Source organism: Malania oleifera, chromosome 4 (assembly GCF_029873635.1).
Source record: "Malania oleifera isolate guangnan ecotype guangnan chromosome 4, ASM2987363v1, whole genome shotgun sequence".
NCBI lineage: Eukaryota > Viridiplantae > Streptophyta > Magnoliopsida > Santalales > Ximeniaceae > Malania > Malania oleifera.
Window position 1 is genome coordinate 111,457,052 of NC_080420.1, and position 19,793 is coordinate 111,476,844.

Below are 19,793 nucleotides of genomic sequence, written 5' to 3' on the forward strand. Positions count from 1 at the left end.
ATGATTTTTGTTACAGACAAACACTTAAAAAAATATGAATATTATCTTAGTTTTCAATAATTATTATATTTTTTGTGTTAAACCTTTTAATAACTCGACCTCAGCCTTTCAACCATCTAGCTATAACCAAAGAAAGCATTTTTCATGTGGAATAAAAAGTTCCCTATTTTGAAAAAAAAAATTGTAATATAAAAATTAATTTGTGAGTACCTAGTGGATGGTTGCTTACTTTAGGGAAAGGAGAGCGAATGAATTGAAACTGACAGTGAGATCTCGCAAACACAAAATTTTATTGAATTTCATCCCAATTCACATAAATCTAAATTTAAAGTTCTAAATATATGTTCCCAAACACTATCTTAAAATTTGAACCTAATATATACTTTTAATTTTAATGTTTAGAAGTTACAGGTCGAGACATAATTGAGCCTTTCCTTTTTTATATTTGATGGTTTATTTTAATACTTTTTTGGTGTTTGATCATGGAACAGTGGGCATTGAATGAAGTAATTTCACTAATTTAGTGCATGTTTAATTAAATGAGTCGATTTTAGTTTACATTGATTAGGTTTCAAATCGTTCGTCCCTAAGTTATTTTAACAACAATAGTGAGATTAAGTCACTTTGTTGACCCTATTGGTCACACTCGGTTTTGATTATGACAAATACTCATTGTATCTAATGAGTGTTTGAGTTTTTGTGCAGGAACTAAGACTGTTAAGATCAAGATGTGCACAAAGCAAGCAAAGATTGAAGACCCAATTACGTTGTGTTGTAACATGTAATTCATTTGTGTAATTGGTCTGTAATATTAATTAGGGCTATCTGGTTTGTAATAAGCTCACACACATCACATGTATGATAATACGTAAGCTCAAACAAACATTGAATGAGAAATAACCTTAGAAAGACCTTAGGGCTTTCCCTTCGGTCGACCTTCGGTTGACCGACAACGGACTTTTTCGGTGTCTTCAAATTGGACCCTAAGTGACCCTAGGACACACACATTTACACATTTGTTTGTTAGGCACTTGAATAGGGCGTCTATGGTTCGAAACGGGACCGAAATGCATACATGGTGTACTTTCGATCGACCAACCAAGGTAGTTCAAAAGGCCCTGGTCGACCGAAACCTCCTTGTGTCAAAGTTTGACCATTTGGTTGACCGAACTAGTTTGTTCACAAATCCCTGGTCGACCGAAACTCTTCTTGGTCAACATTTGACCACCTGGTCGACCGAACCAGGTAGTTCAAAAGGCCCTAGTCAACCGAAACCCCCTGGGGTCAAAAGTTTGACCATCTAGTCGACCGACCCTTTTTGTACTCCAACTACCTGGTCGATCGGAGGGTCCTCGGGAGAGCTCCCAATGGTCTGGTCGACCAAACCAGCCAGTTCAAAATGGCCTAGTCAACCGAACCTCTGAAAATTAAGAAATCTTCTTCTCTTGGTCAATCAAGACCTCAGTTCAAAAGTCCCCTGGTCGACTGAACCATATAAGACTTGGTCGACCGAACCTATTCTGGTGAACCAGATCTCTCGGGTTGCCCTGATTTTTTTACCGCAGTTAATATTTTTAAACAGGGTTAAAATACTTTAAACATCATTAAACTTTCCTAATAATACCCAATAGGTCCCCAACGGTCATATTTTCTCCCATGCCTATATATATGAGTTCATTTGAGAAAATTAAGAATGATTAGCCACTTTAATTAAGGGAAAATTCTATGAAAATCAAAAACCCTATACTACTCAATTTTTAGCCCCATTCACTCATGCTTATTGTTTATTAGTGCCTACATCATCAGTAAGTGGATTGAGTGTGTGTTGGAAAAGGTTCGCTCTCCTTGTTTTAGTTGCTTGACATGATTTTTTTTGAGAGCAAAACCTAAGGATTCTTAGGGGACTTTGTTGATAAGTCTATCCTAAGAAGACTTTATTAGATCTTCTAAGCTTGCACCTTCATTGCAAGATCTTGAGAAGATTGTATTTGTTTTTGATTGCAAAAACTTTTCAAACACTTCCAAATATCTATTGCACTTTAATCTTGTAAAATATTTGAAGAGATATTTGTTTGTGTGATAGTGGTCTTTGTTGCAATATTCTTTCACTCATATATTATTTGCTAAATACAAAGATTACATATCTTTTGCAAACCAAGCATATACATCATTTAATACTTACATGCTTGAGTTGTCTTGCTAATTGAAATACTGGAGACTTGACATCTTTGTGTGAACTTATTTGTTGAATATCGGGTGATACAAAGATTGCTTGTTTGCCACTCTCACGTACGCATTACACATATAGAAAATACTTTTGAGAGTTGAACCATTTAGACCACATTGAGCTTACATATTGAATCATATTGTGGTGTATGTTATTGTGCGCATCTGGGTACATATCTGCTTTACACGAAAGCATAATCACTGTACCATCTGATTATATACACATTTGTTGTAATCCAGGCACGAGCCTGAAGAGGGAGATTAGCCCTGGAATAGTCCCGGATTGGCTTAGACCTGGTTAGGAAAGTTAGGTGTGTCGTCCTGTTAAGGCGTGTAGGTTGAGGTCAGCCCCGCTAATTGACCTAGTTAAGGTTAAGGTCAGCCCTGTGTTAATTTGACCTGGTTGTAAACGGTGCCGCTCCACCCTTAAGTGAGCTATTAGTGGAATCCTCCAGCTTGCGAGCTAGAGGTGGGGACGTAGGCATAGTTGGCCAAACCCCGATAACATATCGTGTGCCTTGTTTATATTTATGTACTTTATATTTACCGTACATGTATATTATGGTGTGAATGATGCGTTTGACTTAATTTCCATATCATTTTTATCTACGCATTTGGAATTGCATAGAAAGACCCTAGGCTTGTGTAATACTGATTGTAGGATTAGTTGAACCTAGGAAGAAAGTTTAAAATTCCAATTCACCCCCCCCCCTCTCTTGGGAATACACCTTTTTTAACACACTTTCAACAATAATAGTGAGAATAAGTTACTTTCAATTTTATATACAACTGTTAGCTTTACTGTGATCCCAAGAGGGGGGGTGGATTGGTATTTTAAAATTGATGTCTTAGGTCAATATCCTAACAACAGTATTTTTACAATCCTAAAGTCAATCTAGTGCAAGTAAAATAAATCAATTGCAATATATAGAAGAAATTAAATAGCACAAGTTAATCAACCAAAAATGCACCAGAAAGCAGTAAAAAGTAAGTGATACCCAGAAGTGTTATTGAGGTTTGGCAAATTGCCTACGTAACCGCCTTGGCTAACAAGCATAAGGATTACCACTATAATGCTCACTTAAGCGGGTGGAGCGGCACCTAAACAACCAGGTCAATTAGCACAAGGCTGATCTCAACCTTTACACACAATCCTTACCTGGCTAGATTACTACCCCCTCAGGTCACGTCTGGAATACAACAGTATTTTTCTCAATAAGACTAGTACAGTGATTATGCTTTTATATAAAACAGATATGTACCCAGTATAAGCATCACATACACATCAACAATATGGATTTAGTGTAAGTTCAGTGATGTAAATAGTTGTACAAACAACACTCAATAGGATATGATCAATGGAATGCTCAAGAGTGTTCAATACAAGCAATATCTTTGAAACTAAGTAAAGCAAATTTCAATAGCTAATCAAGATTCCAAAAATATCAATTAGATATTCAAACTAGCTCAAGAAAATTTTTTTCAATGAGCTAAGCACACTACTAGATTGAAAAATATTTTGACTTGTTGAAAATATTTTTGCACAACAAAAATCAAAGCTATGGGTCTCTTGCAACAACTATGCAAAGACCCCTAAACTTGCTAGTCTATCCCAACAAAGATTTATTATATGAAATCAATGGGATAAAACTAAGCCAAACTCCCCAAAAATAATATCAATAATCACTCAAGCAAATGAAAGTTTTAGCACTATCTAGCAATTACAAGCACACTCGCTAAGCTTTTACAATACCAAGATTTATCAAAGGAGTGAGTAATTGAGGGTATTTGAGCAAAGTAGGATTTTTGGAGTAGAGAGAATTCTTGGCTAATAATTTTTCTAATTGATTTCTAATCCTCATAAATGAGCCTATATTTATAGGTAAGGTAAAAATTATAACCATTTGGGACCTTCAGGGTATTATTAGAAAAGTTCCAAAACGCTTAAGCATTATTATCCAAAATTAACTCAATTTTACCTCGGTTAAAATAATTTTAACCTGACAAGGTTCGGGTGGCTGAATTGAGATTCGGTCGCCCGAATAGGCACATTTTTAAAAGGTCTTTAAAACAGTTCAGCAACCTGAGTGTAGGTTTGGTAGTCCGAACAATAGTCAGAAACATTTGTTCATAGGTTCGGGTGATCAGTCCTAGGTTCGGTAGCCCAAATGCACATGTTCGGTCGCCCGAGGCCTATTTTGAACTAAATTCCTCAGTAGCCCGAGTTGGTGAGGGGTCCCTTTAAGAGGTTTTGGGTGCCCGTGGAAGATATGCACAAAAATGGTTCGATCGCCCGAGAGCTAAGTCGACTATTGAATTTTCAACAATTCGGGCGCCCAAGGAGTTTTGAACTCCTAGGGTTTTGTTGCCTGAGCTCTCTCAAATTTCCTTATATTATTCACTTTTATTCATTTTTAACACTCCTCAATTTTGTATGATATATGTGTATGAGAGTTGGGACCTAGAGTCATACTAAGGTCTTATTGAGCTTACCATATATCCTATATGCATGACATGCAGGTAATTATTACATTAATTGAATTTACAATATGAAATAGAATCTTCAGGGTATTTATATCTTGCTTCAAGTGTTATTCCTTGAAATGCTCATATAGACCTGCTCATACACTTGAAAACCATAAAATATCTAAGTATTTGTCATTATCAAAACTAGGTGTGACCTGTAAGGTCAACATTCTCCCCCTTTTTGATAATGACAAATACATCGTGCATAAAATGGGTATAGCCTTAAAAGGCTCCCCCTAACAATGTGCATTATGTAATAATATTTAAGTATTTTCCTTAAGTACTTGTAACCCAATTTTTTGCCTATTATTATTCTTCCCCTTTTGGCAACAACAAAAAAGGCTATGAAAGTAATAGCCTTAGGCAATGGGTATGAACCATTTGTATACAAGATAAGTTTGGAAATTTTTAAAAAAATTTAAGCAGCATGTCATTTGAAAGTAGGACATTTCCCAAAAAAAAAAAATCCTATATAAAAATGACTTATTTTGATTTTTTAAAATCTAACAGTTTATCCACAACTACTCAACTCAAACAGTTCTAGTATGATCAATACATAAAGCATAAATGCAATCATCAACTTGCAGTAGATATGAGAATTGTGCATTGCAAAACATAATCAATTTCATAAAGTCCAAGCCAATGAAAGATATTAATAGTTATATTAGTTGTTAGACTTTGAAATTATTTGAAAACTCCCCCTAAATTTATGCAAACTATGAAATATCTAGGAAGCATCTCTACTATGCATGAGACCTAATTCACGTCTAATTTGTATGAACCTATCTTCTGGAAGTTGTTTAGTGAAAATGTCCGCCCACTGCTCACTAGTGCATACAAACTCAAGAGCCACATCCCCTTTCTACATATGATCACGAAGGAAGTGATGTCTAATTTTAATGTGTTTTGTTTGTAAATATGAGATCGTATTTTTAGAGATGTTGATTGCATTAGTATTATCACATTTAATCTGTACTGTATTGTAGTGCAACCCAAAATCCATAAGTTGTTGTTTCATATAAAGAGTTTGAGCACAACAACTTCCAACCGTGATATATTTTGTTTCGGCTGTAGATAGGGCAACTAAGTTTTGCTTCTTGGAGAACCAAGAAATGAGAGATTGTCCTAAATAGTGACAAGTGCTGCTAGTACTCTTCTTATCAACTTTACTACCGACAAAGTCAGTGTTAGTATAACTCACAATCTCAAAGGTTGTATGCTTAGGGTACCATAAGCCTAACTCTATAGTTCCAACTAGGTACCTAAGGATTTGTTTAACTGCTAATAGATGAGATTCCTTAGGAGCGGCTTGAAACCTAGCACACATGCATACTCTAAACATAACATTAGGCCTACTAACAGTGAGATATAGAAGACTCTTAATCATACCACGATACAAATTCACATCAACAGGAATCCCTTGCTCATCTTTATCAAGTTTGATGGAAGAACTCATAGGAGTACCAAGAATTTTACACTCTTCCATATTAAATTTCTTTAGCAAGTCCCTGACATATTTGGATTGGCATATGAAAGTTTCATATTGTAACGACCTGCTAAAATTCTATATATTTATATATATAGAAGTTAAATTGCGCTGATAACTCCTGATGGAATAAAACATCAACCTAAGCAGCGAGAAGCTAATTCAAGTATCCACAACCATATACATATACAATACAATACCAGAGTGCTAAATACTTCCAAAATATTCATACATAACTGAACTAGGGCTACACAAAAATACCCTTCGTTCCCAAAAACACTCACCCTACTGGCAGGGTAGCACTGTAGCCCCGTCTATCTGTGAGCCTGTTCTGCTCGCCTAACTGGATCACCTGAAAAATATTAAATTAATGAGATGAGACGACGCTTCGTAAGACGAAACATGCTATTACTAGGGTGTAGCAAGTGAGTCATATACTAGAAAAAATCTGATCTAAAACAAGATACTATATATAACAAAACTGAGAAAAACTTGAATGCCTATTTATCATATAAAACATGCTTATGTAGCTTAACATAAAATGATTATTTAGAATGTTCTATTCATAATACTGATAATACTTATAAGTATAACAAAATTGAGAGAAACTTGAATGCCTATTATCATATAAAACATGCTTATGTAGCTTAACATAAAATGATTATTCAGAATGTTCTATTGAAAATATGATTTTTCTATGGAAAACAAAAGTGTGATGGAGTCGCTACTAACCTTTTGAAGTGCGGTTAGAACACTTGATTACTACCCCATTAGGGGTAGAATCAGCCTACGTTACCAAAGTCGGGTTCGGGAGTACGATTACGCGAGGGGAATGTATTAGCACCCCCTACGCACCCGTTCTTACGAATGGTATCATATTAATAAAAAATTATCCTGAAATAAATGTAATAAGCCTTTAAAATTACCCCCTTTCAAAAACCAAGTAATGAAAATACTATATAGGTATTCCCTCAGAACCGAGGCAATCTGACACTCCGAAGAGTTTGTGTCCTTTGTTGCAATCATCGGGAAGGAAAATTGAAAATAGAGTACAAAATACTCTCTCAGGGGTTTTTGAAATCCGTAGGTTTTTTCAAGTAGGAAAATACTATTCCGGGAGGTTTTCGAAGTTCGTTCGGGATGAAAAATATTTTTGTAATTTTTTTCCAAGTGTGAAAACATTTTCTGTGATTTGTGATTTTTCACGAACATAAAAAAAAAAACATGAATAAAATCAATTGAAATCAAAGTACGAAAATGTTTTGTGAATTTTTGTGAATATCTAATAATAATAATAGAGAAAATAGGCATGAACCAGTTTAAAAGGGGGAAACGAATCAGTCAAACGTTGACCGGTCCGAGGGGAGAACCAGTTTAAGGTCTTGGTTGAGACCATTGCGGATTTTCCAATATTTTCATGAACAAAACGAAATTTTGAAATGAAAACCACGAAAGTTGAAGCTCGGAAAATATTTAGGGTTTTTCTAGAATTTTTTGGCTATTTAGGGATTTTATTTGAAACTTAAAACATGTACACATTTTTTTTTTTATTTTTGTGAAGTGAGTGCAAAAACATGATTTGGAAATTTTTTTGGAATTTACCATATTTTCTTCAAAAATTTTCGAGTGCAAATCATGTTCAAATCTTTATGAGATTTTTTAAAAATTTTTCTAGGAATTTTCTAGATTTTTATGTTTTTTTTTTTTTATGAATTTTTGTGATTTTTATGGATTTTTTGGGAATTTATTTAAATATATATATATATACACTAAATTGGTCCCTTACGGACCCAACCGGTTCAAGTGAGAACCGGTTCAAAACGGGTAAACCCCTTTTAAGGTCATGGTCAAGACTAGACGCCACATGGCGCGTTATGAACGGGGCAAGTTATAGTGGCACAGATTAAGGACGTGGCGCAATCCACAACATCCCTAAGAAACACGCGTCATATGGTTAAGAATCGTCCACATGAGGCCTTGAACCCACGGAGGAGAGAGCGCCACGTGTTGCACTCTGACTTGTTCTGAAAGTCATCATACAAAAACCAAGAAGTCCCATTCTTGTCCATTTTGTTCTTTCATTTTTCTTCCCCTCTAAAACCTCCATGTTCCTCTCCATCACTCTGCTCTTTGCATCCTCCAATCGAGCGAGCCTCCCATCATTACATGTATGCTTGATCACTCCTTTTTGGTTGTAGATCTTCTAGTTTTTTCTGGTTTTAACCTTTTATTTTTTAAATATATTAAATAATACCTTTTCGAAAAAATATTTTTCGGAATAACCTTGACGTAATCTCGCTACTTGGAGTAGCGAGATTTAAACAAATCTCGCTACTTGAAGTAGCGAGATTTAAGCAAATCTCGCTATTTGAAGTAGCGAGATTTGCCACGTGTCATTTCCATAAAAAATATATTATTTAATATATATATTTTTAAAAAATGATAAATCGGGAAATAAATTATTCTGCGTAATAAATTATTTCCCGATTTATTACGCAGAAGAATTTTTTTAAAATATATATTTTCATATTAAATATATAGATAAATATATATTTTTTTGAACAAATCTCAAAATTTTAAAATATAGATTTTTATATTTTTCACTAAATCTCAAAAGCACTATCTTCTGTTTAAAATTTTAAATTAAAGCAATTCACATATTATTTTGGATACCACAATTTAATTTTTAAAAATTGCTAACAAATGATCCTAATTTGAATGTCTTGTTGATAATTAGGCGGAATTATATTTAATAACTAATAAATTAACAAAATGTAAAGAGAATTATTTAGAGTTTGAAATGGTTTTTATTTACCGTCCCGCGACAAATCCCTAAAACTGTCACCGGTTTTCTCTCCTCTCCAGGAAATTGTCGCCGATTTTTCTCCTTTCTTAGCCAAAAATCTATTTTTTCCAATTTCTTTTATTTATTATATTTTCTGGGTATTTACACCCAATTTTATACTTTTTTTATATGTATATTCAAAATATTTTTAAAAAAAAGCTAAAATTTTATAACTTTTTAAAATTTTAAATATTAGAAAATAAAAAATATCTTCCACAACTAAGCAAGTCTTTAACATTTTTTTTTCTCATCTCTTATAATAAAGATAATCCATCTTTACTTTGAATAATAAATGTATACATAATTATCATATCTTAATCTTCTCTCATTTTTTTTTTTATTAATTGAACAAAACAATAAGTGAAAACATCTAAGAAGTAATCTTAGAAAGAGTATCCCACATAATTAGAATCCACAAATAAATACATTAATTACACAAATCTTTGACTTAAGAATATTTAACCTCAAAAAAGCCAACACACTTTTTTTTTTTATTTCTTAAAAAGAATCAACTTTTTACTTTGATTTTTTCTATTCATCGATCATAAAAAATCAGTTAATAATTAAAATAAAAAATTATATTTGAGAATTTGAATTCGAGAGTCAAATTTAAATTTGGGTAAAATTATAAAAAAACATTTATTTTTTTGTACAAATACATAAAAATCATATTTATAATTTAAATTTCAAACTCTAAATATATATTATTATTTTTAAATATTTTTAAAAAATGAATAATATTTTTAAACGTTATATTTTCTGTCCCTTTAACAAACTGTCAGTGTATATATATATATATATTAATTTCAGGTACAATTAAAATTGATAATTTAAAATAAAGTTCAAATTTTCAATTTATTATACAATAAATTCTTTTAATATAATTTTTTAAAATGATAAATCGGAAAATAAATTATTCTGCGTAATAAATTATTTCCAGATTTATAACGCAAAATAATTTATTTTCTGAATTTTTATTTTTATTTTTAAATATATTAAATAATTTTTTTATGAAAATGACACGTGACAAATCTTGCTATTTCAAATAGTGAGATTTGCTTAAATCTCGCTACTTGGTTATTCCAGGAAATATTTTCCTGAAAAAGGTATTATTTAATATATTTAAAAAATAAAAGGTTAAAACCGAAAAAAATAGGTAGATCTTCTGTTGGTCGTCATCCTCGCGCTACACCTCTGGCCACCACCGTCTCTGAATCTCACGGCATACACAGCGATCCAAGCCCTCGATCACTCTCTATCTCTCCCTATGACCATCCTGGCTATTATACGAGCTTAAGCCCCAAGATCCTGCCTTCAAATTTTCCTCGTTCTTCAACAACTGATAATCACCATGACCACCATCAAGCTCAAACTCGGTCACTCCATGGCCGCCTATCACGCTTGCTCTCCAGCCCCACGCCCTCGCTCTCGCCATCACTGGACTTGAACACATACTCGTCGGTCTCCCCCTAGCCAAGGTGGCAGGAGCCGTCGGATCTGGTGAACGGATCTTTGTTACGCTTGTTGAGGTTATGAAGCTGAGCACCCTTTGGTTGTTGAATTGCATCTTGTTCCAGAATATCTCCGCCTCGGTCATCATCCACATCTCGATATTAAATCAAAAACCCAAGTTTCTATAGCTAGCATTAGCGTTGGATTTGGGAACGGAGTTTTTGAAAAATGGAATAGAGCGAATGGCGCTAAGAAGCGACGGTGCAGAAGAGGCCAAACAGTAGAGCCACGGGTGGATTTAAATAAGGATTTAGAACTGAATTGAATGCGGGGTTGAAGAGGATTCAATTGAAGATTGATGACTATGTAGGGCAGAGTGAATAGTTGAGTTCAAGAAGTGCAGCAAAATAGGATCATCGGTGCTTTGACCCGACCTAGCAATGGAGGAGATTTGATCTCCTCTTTTTCCAATGTGATGTTGAAACCCTTGATTCACCCGCGATCTGAACATGCGAAGTCGAGGGGTTAGGCTCGAATTGTGACCCGAAAGAAGTCTAAAAGCTAAGTGTCACTCCTCCCTGACGATTTCTTTTCCTTTTTACTTTTGTTCGAAATTTGGTTGTGTGATTTTTGGATGGCTCCTTCACTGTGATGAACAAATAGATACTATTTTGGTTGTGACCGTGGGGATAGTGAGATGGGGGGAGGTTGGAGATGAACGGGTCGTCTCGACTCTAGTAGGTCAAGGTGTGGGTTGATTCGTCTGAGTTGGAAACTCGGGCGAGGAACGTGTGGGTGACATGTAAGGCCCAGTTGGGAAGTGGGCTTGAGATAAAACTGGCTAGGCCAGGGTGAGCTAATGCAGGTTGGGCTGGTTGAAATTTTTTTTTTTTAAAAGGGGCTGTTTCATTTTAAAACAAATGGGCCAGTGGTGAGAATGGGTTTTGGGGTAAGAGCTGGGCCTCGGGATATTTTGAAATTGGAATCATGGGGTTTTAAAATGGGTGTTGGGTCAACCCAAATGGTCATGCTTAAAATAGGTTTGAGGGGACAAATTTAGAAAGGGCCAGGTTTAGAAGCACTAGTGGGCTTTGGGGGTTAAGATGGGTTGGTTTAGGCTAGACGGGCTTAGGGGGTTCTCTTAAAAATGGGTTCTAAGGAATGGGGTTGGAACTGAGCTCTGGTTCGAAGCCTGAGAAGATTACGGTAGAGCACCTGCATTTACTTCACATCTATTTCTCAATATAAGAACTAAACGATTTCAGTAGGTTTTTGGGTTACCTTCCTTTCTTTGCTCCTCCTCCTTTGATTCTCCTCTCTTGTATCTGTCCGCGGGTTCTCTGGTGGATCTGAATGAGTTTCCAAGCTCTCTGCTATCAAATTCTGCAGAGTTTCTCTGTAGCGCTTCCCGTCTCTTCTTCCTCTTTTCTCCTGATTTTGGACACAGTTTTTCTATGCTCTCAGATCCCTCTTATTTTCCTAGCATTTATTTTTATCTCTCTATTTTCCTGACACTTCTCTATGCCCTCTGTGTGTTTAAAACTGGCAGAGCCTTCCCTCTCCTCTGAATTTTTTCTTACTTCTCCCAATTTCACCAGGGTTTCTGTGCTCTCTCTAATTTTCTCTCAATTCTTGTAGAGTTTTTAGGCTCTCTGAGGGGTGCCCTTCTACTGTGCTCTCTATTTATAGGGAGTTAGGGGCGACCTCTTGGCGCCAAATTTCCTAATCCTAACGGAATTTCCCTGAGCTGGCGAGGGAATATTTCCTTTACCAATTTCCCCATTAACGAACTGTCAGGGAATAATTCCTTCTCAATGATTTCACTTTCCATTTTCTTTTATTATTACTATTTTTTTATTTCAGCTGCTAACAACCTACATTGTTGTTACCTTTGTACGTAGACACCTTGGAGGCTCCAGGTGGCAACCCACGAGTGGAGGGCAAGGCATCTTCTTGTTGCATTTTGATTTTGATTTTGTATTTTATTTATTTCTTTTTGGCTGATGCATTCTGTATGTACATTTTCCAAATTCTCTCCTGCAACCATTATTTGTAACCTATTTTGTAACATTTATTGCGCTTGGCATTTTACAGTTTTTGTAACTTCCTTCATGTATTATGTGTTTGCACCTTACACACGCAATTGGGACCCACCTCTCTCCCTTTTTCCATAAAATGTAACATCATTTATTTTAATACCCAGTGAAATCCAAATTGTCAAAGTTAATCAACTCTGCCTAAGAATACCTAGTTAATAAAGTATGACCTTAAGACCTACCTAATTTTAAAAACTCACTTTTAAAAACTCATATTCAAAGGATTTAACTTAAAACTAGGACTCACATTAAAACTTAATTTCCAATGGTGAAGCGAAATCTAACTAAAAGTTAGAAGGATTCAAATCTAAAAATTAAAAACTAAAATGGAAAACAAAACTTTTATTTTTGAAATTACAAGATCTCAATTTAGTGATAACTCAGGATTTTTTCTTGACATGCCGAAGATTTGAGTGGAGATCCCAACAAAGGGACTTATTTTTTGAAAAATGAAATTGACTTTAAGCTTTTTGAAAATATACGATTTACTTCACAACCCCTAAACTAAGAGTAGAGATTAATTTTGCAACCAAGGCAACTATAGGGGGATTCACAATTTTTTCAAAAATGTCGGTACTCCACCTGAAATAACAAGACCATTTTGAAAGGATTATGACCCTAGACATGACTCAAATTTTGAAAAGGACTCAATTGAAAATAAGGGGGATTTCAATTTAACTTAAATTAAACCAGGTCTTTTCAGGAAGGGTCGGTAAAAATTGGAGTGTAGACACTATTATCATATAAAACAAGCTTATGTAGCTTAACATAAAATGATTATTCAGAATGTTCTATTCATAATACTGATAATACTTATAAGTATAACTGTCGTTTGTAAAATATTATCATAATATATATAAATAATATTTGTGAAAATTCCCTAGATGGATAACTAAAGTCATGAATTAACTCCTCATGACAAGGTTGTGTGGCCCGAAGGCGAGACCTAACCTAGCTGGCCAATCAGGGTAAGTCAACTGAACTCTGATAGTTAGATCGGCCCTCTCAACCCATATCTGATGGGGAGCCTGTCCACAACATAGGCACGATCGACTTCTGAATACCACCTATTATCTGAATAGGGGTTGCACTTTGAATTGAATATAACTACGGTATCGTGCTCTGCTACTGAATATGGTCCATCAGGGTCTGATACTATATATATTGACTCTATGAGTCCAATTCGATTTTTGATAATGACAAATCACTTGATATTTGATCTGTGCATTGAGTTTGTGACCAGAACTTACATTGAGCATGCACGGAAAGATAACGAGTCATGGATGCCATAAAGTAAAACTTATACATATTAGAAAGTACCATGGAACTCAAAGAGTTTGATAATCAAGATGCAAGTGGTAAAGTTCAAGAATGTCTTGGGAATGGGTATTTAGAACTCATGTATCTACATTTTCGTATGATTTATCTTGAGGCTCAATATAACTTAGAATAATTTTAGAATTCATGCATTTCATGTACATCATTAGAGTACTTACATGGGCTTAGAAATGTGTTTAAAATCATGAAAACTTGTTTTGTAAAAGACCTAAACAAAGAATCAAAGTAGAATTTTAAATTGGAAATGAATATGCGTGAAAAAGGGGACTTTGGTAGCCTGAAGTTAACCTCAGGCGCCTGAAGAATTTCTTCGGTAGCCTAAAGATTAAGTTTGGTAGTCTAAAGAATTAAATGGGAAAGACAGAACCTGACAGAGGTACCTCGGTCGCCTAACCTTAGAACCTCAGGCACCTGAAGTCGAGTTCGGTTGCCTGAACTCGCAGAAAAGCCTAAAAATCAGTTCTTTATTAAAAAGACACGCGAGGTATTTTATTGATCCAACTGCTGAGATTGATTCTAAGGATAATATACTATATATTATGAATATCTAAACCCTAGAAGAGAGAGACACACACAAGAAATAGAAGAACACACCTTGTTGCAAGTTTGTTGATTATCTACTCTTAGTGCTATTCGTTTGTCTATACATCAATCTCATATCTTCAAACTTGGGCAAATCAATTCAGATTTTCAAAAGGAACTTGTTTACTCTACTGTACTTCAATCTAGTATTGAGGTTTGATCTTTCAAGTTATTAGTCTTGTGATTTTTGCATATCATCTCATTGTTTGTTTCTTGACTAGTATTGAAAAGTATTGATCTTGAGTGTGCTTTTTGTACAAAAATTAATTTTCTAAGAGATCATTACTTGAGAAAGTTTATCTAACTTGGTAGGTTAAATTTTGGTTCAAGATTATATAAATATACATATATTGTCTCAAACGGCTTCTTATTAAAAAACCTAGTTTTCTATTAAAAGAGTGATCTTGAAAGTATCTTTATATATATCAAGTCTTTTTGAACTAGATCGTTATTTGTTTTATGGTGTGTGACTCATTGAAAGGTTTGATTCAAGTGTGTGGTTTCTAAAAGGATCTATCTTTAGAGACATTAGAATTTGATTGAATACCCTTGATACTTATAAATATAATTTTAATTGAGGGATATTTTTCTGCAAATTAATATACTCAGTTTTGTGGTTGAGTACTTGAAATAAAACTTTGTGATTTTGATTGAGTGTTTATTCAAGATAAAGTTTTTGCCAACAAGTTCACTTTAATTATATAAGTGTGCATTTTTGTAAAGTGAACCAAGAACCCTAGATTATTCCAAAACGTTTTGAATTTATTTTTACTTGAAAGTTTTGGTTAAAAATGGATTTGTGTGTTGAGGCATATCATGCATAAAACGATTTTATCGTTTTCATTCATTTACGAGCTTCAAGTTATATCATATGTTAATGTTTTAGGAATTTGAATTGTACTCACCAGCTTTTGTTAGAAGTATTGTTTTTGAGTGTATTTTTCAGATTCTATTGTATACACGGTTCGGTGTGTGAACCGGTGTGAGAGGAGAGAGTTGTATCTCTTGTAAGTAGCGGAGTAGGAGGAAACTGTACTTCTTGTAAACAGCGGATTGTAAGGGAAGCTCCGTCCCATTTTAAGGAGCAGGGTTAGTGAATCCTTGACTGGTTGCTTAAGGTGAGGACGTAGGCCAAGTAGGCTGAACCTCGTAAAATCATGGTTGCATTCTCTCTTCCTTTATCTTTTTATTTTCTGCATTGTATTTCAATTTCTAGCTGGCTTGTGTATGTTGAATAATTTCACATCAACTTGATAAGTGACTAGTTAAATTTAAATATAGGGATTGATTGGTAAATAGGTTTCAAAGAATTTTTTTAAATACCCAATTCACCCCCCCTCTTGGGATTACTCATTAATCAACAATATACGTAACTAATATTTCTAAAATACTATTTTTACCATGATTCTGTAACATCTGAAATAACCGTAGCATCATATAAATTGCTGAGTAAATTGTAATAACTAAGTTTTTGAGATATCTGCTTAACTGTATAACTGAAATATCTGATATACTGTATGAACTGAATGTTATGGTCTTGAAATAGGTATATCATAATATTCTAAAAATACTACAAAATACAAGTTTCTGCGCATATTGTTAGAGTTGGTGCAATCCCAAAAGGGGGGTGAATTGGGTATTTAAAAATTATAGATTAGGATGAACGAGATAAAAAATATTACTTAACCTAGAGTCTTTCTATGCAAATGTAAACTCAATCATTCACAACATAACATACACGTGCAATAATTAAACTGCGGAAATGTAAAGAACACGCACGGTATGTTATCGGGGTTCGACCAACAGTGTCTACGTCCCTGTCTTGGCCACATCAACACAAGGATTACCACTATAATGCTCACTTAAATCGGTGGAGCGGAACCTAATACAACCAGGTCAATTCAAGGAGTTGGTCTCAACCGACACGCCTTAGCAGGATGACGCACCTAACTTTCCTAACCGCGTCTAAGCCAATTCGGGATTATTCCACAAGGCTAGTCTCCCTCTTTAGGTCTGCGCCTGGAATACAACCAATGTGTATAAAATGTTTGTACACATAAATTCACTTCTAGACAAACAGATGTATGCACTAATATAGCTCGATCAATAATGCAAGCACGAATGATATGTAAATATGTTCAGTGCTCTAATGTGTGCTAAAACACTCAATCACGTATAAGATTTTAGTTCAGATCTTAAGTGTATACCTAAGCAATATTTGAAACACACTATGTGAATAATAAAATATCAAATTAAGGTTTCAAAATATCCTAAGCAAGTTCAAACAAACTACCTCAATGATGTATTATGATATTCAAAGCACATAAGAGTTGTTTGAGGCACTAGCTTTCAAACAAACTACCTCAATGATGTATTCTGATATTCAAAGCACACAAGAGTTGTTTGAGGCACTAGCTTTTGAGAAGGATTTTTGCACATAAAATCTAGGTTCAGGTATCTTGCAACAATAATGCAAGAACCACAACCCTCAAGGTTTTTCCACACTAAATTTATCAAATGAAATTAGTGGAAGAACCTTAATACTAAACTCTCTCAGAAAATCGATCAAGCAATAACGTAAATGAGAGTTCTAGCAAATGTGATTAAGCGCACTAACCTTGCAAGATACTCACAATGCTTTTGAGAAATCAAGATTAAAGAGTTTGTGAGTGTTTGGAAGAGGTATTTGGCTAATATAGAGTTTTGAAAGATGAGAGAATTTTTCCCTAATTCAGTTTGCTAATCCCTTACTAATTAAGACAAATGAATGAGCATATATAGGCAAGGAGGAATTTTTGACCATTAGGGACAAAGTGGGTATAATTAAATTTGTTTGAAAGACTATTAAGAATACAAGCCCTTTTTACCCTGTTAAAAATTTCGGTAAAAATTATTTTAACCCTCGAGGTACGGGTGCCCGGCTAGAGGTTTGGGTGCCCGAACAGACACAATCAAAAATTCATCTTTTAGAGGTTGGGGTGCCCAAAGGGTGAGACGGTTGGCTGAAACAAAGTCAGTAGCAAATGTTCTATAATTCAGGTGCCTGACTCATAGTTTAGTTAACCGAACTAGGCAGTTTGGTCGCCCACCCAAGCCATCTTTTGAACGTAAATAGATGGTCGCTCGAGTAGTTGAAAAGTGCCCTGACAGGCGTTTGGGTGCCCGAGGAAGGTACGTTCAAAAATGGTTTGGGTGGCCGAAGACCAAGTCAACATGTTGACTGGTTCGGTCGCCCAAGCTGCTTTACACGGCAAAGGTTCGGTCGCCCAAACCCTCTCATCTTTCCCTATTAAATGCATTTTAGCCTCATTTTGATTCTCCTGATTATGATAAGTGATGTAGGGGACTTTGTGTCGTGTAGGTACCTAAGGTCCAACTATGGTCGTTTTGAACATACCTACCTATCATGCATGATGCAAATTATTACAAGCCATATATGTGCACAGTTCATAATAAAATACATCCTAAAATGAAGAAATAATCAAATGAATACAAATTACAACATATATATCTTCATTTTTTGGCACGAACACCGCACGCCATCATGATGTGTCTTTAAGTTCTGAAGCACGCACAAGGTGAACCTGCATGCAATTCTAAGTACAACCATTAGTACGAAGAGTATTTGTTATAATCAAAACTGGATATGACCTATAAGGTTAATAATCTCCCCCTTTTTGATGATAACAAATACTTTATGCAAAAGTGGGTACAGCCAAGAAAGGCTCCCCCTGACTTTATGCATAAAGATTCTTAAAGTGATGGGTATTAAAAGATATTAAAGGATTAAGTATAATTAAGCACAGTTTTACCCCACTTTTGTCTCTTGTCCCCCTTTTGGCAATAGCAAAAAGGGTTAAACAATAAGATACGAAGGTAAAGTATGTCATTTAGATACAGAAGGTATATTGGGAGAAAGGAAAAAAAATTCGGCAGTAAGCCGTTTGAAAAATAGATCATTCTCAACCAAAACCATGTACCTAAGTGACCTGTTTGGAATTTCCATGCACAATATGCAGCAAATTTCAACTAAGTAATCCAAACAGAATGTTCATCAAGGGAGTAGGAGAAACATTTAGCATATGATTCCAATTGATAATTTTTATGTTCTATACTCCCCCATTGGATGATAATGTAAGGATGAAGATTAAATTTTCATTTGGCTTTCATTCATCCTTTCAAAAATATTTTCACGTAAATTTTATCATAATCATCTTTTGTTTATCAAAACAAGCTCGAATTTCTACAAGGTATATTAAATGAAAACATGTCGACAAGATACCAATGTTATGCTTTTATGATAGTGAGCCTACCAACTATAATCATGCTAACTAATAAAAATACTAACATTTGCAAAAACATGATATTTTGAAGTGAGCATGATATCTAATATAGATGTTGTCAAGACATGCACATTAATATCACCTAGTTAATGTATTTTCCAAATAATGTATAGAATGAAAGAACAATACATTTCTATTTCTTAGGGCCAAATGATTTTAATATTAAGTGACTCCCCCTAAGAATATGCATTTTCCTAATAAATCAACTTGAGTAAAATTCAAATGTTATTTTAGAAACAAACTCAAGTTTTAAGAAGTTTAGCATTTAGAAAATGATATATGGTTGTGCACAATAAAAAATTTGGTAGCATTTTGTTTGAAGATATGATCAATCCATAATAACCTGCCAATATCTAAGCACTTCAAATATGTACGGATAACTAGTTCCAAGGAATTTAGAATTTCAAAACAAATGAGCTAAGCGTAAATACTTAAAGTCTAAGATCAAATTGTATTTGCACACAAGGTATTCAAAGATCGTTTCAACCATTTCGGCAAATGTCTACAGAAAATTCGGCAGCATGCCAGCTGTAAATAGGACATTTCTCAAATTTTATCTGCACAAAAACGATTCTCAAACAAGTAATATTTCAAGAGTAAGGCATGCGAGAACCTATAATCTACCAGCAGGCAACTCTCATCGACTGCATCCGCCATGCAAGACGTTTTCTATACTAAGCATACATTTCAATAGAATAGTCATCCAGGCACAAATACATGCAAATCAAAGTACTGCAAATATATATCCTAAGCAAAAGCACAATTACCATATTATAGTATCTGTGTGTGTGTGGTGAATGTGATCGTCAGAAGCAAACATAAAAGCTATTTTAGAATACATACAGACCAAATAAAAGTGTATCTAAACATAACAGATGATAAAATAAGGGGTTGGAGTA

The 19,793-nt window shown here is 34.5% G+C and overlaps 1 long non-coding RNA gene across 1 annotated transcript; it reads right to left on the reverse strand.

The window, feature by feature from the left end:
* Positions 1 to 6,460: 6,460 nt before the first annotated feature.
* On the reverse strand, positions 6,461 to 12,667 carry LOC131154372 (uncharacterized). The gene is made up of 2 exons (XR_009136429.1): positions 11,817 to 12,667; positions 6,461 to 6,590 (listed from the first exon to the last, which is right to left on the reverse strand). It is a non-coding gene; the product is annotated as an uncharacterized LOC131154372 (long non-coding RNA).
* Positions 12,668 to 19,793: the final 7,126 nt, after the last annotated feature.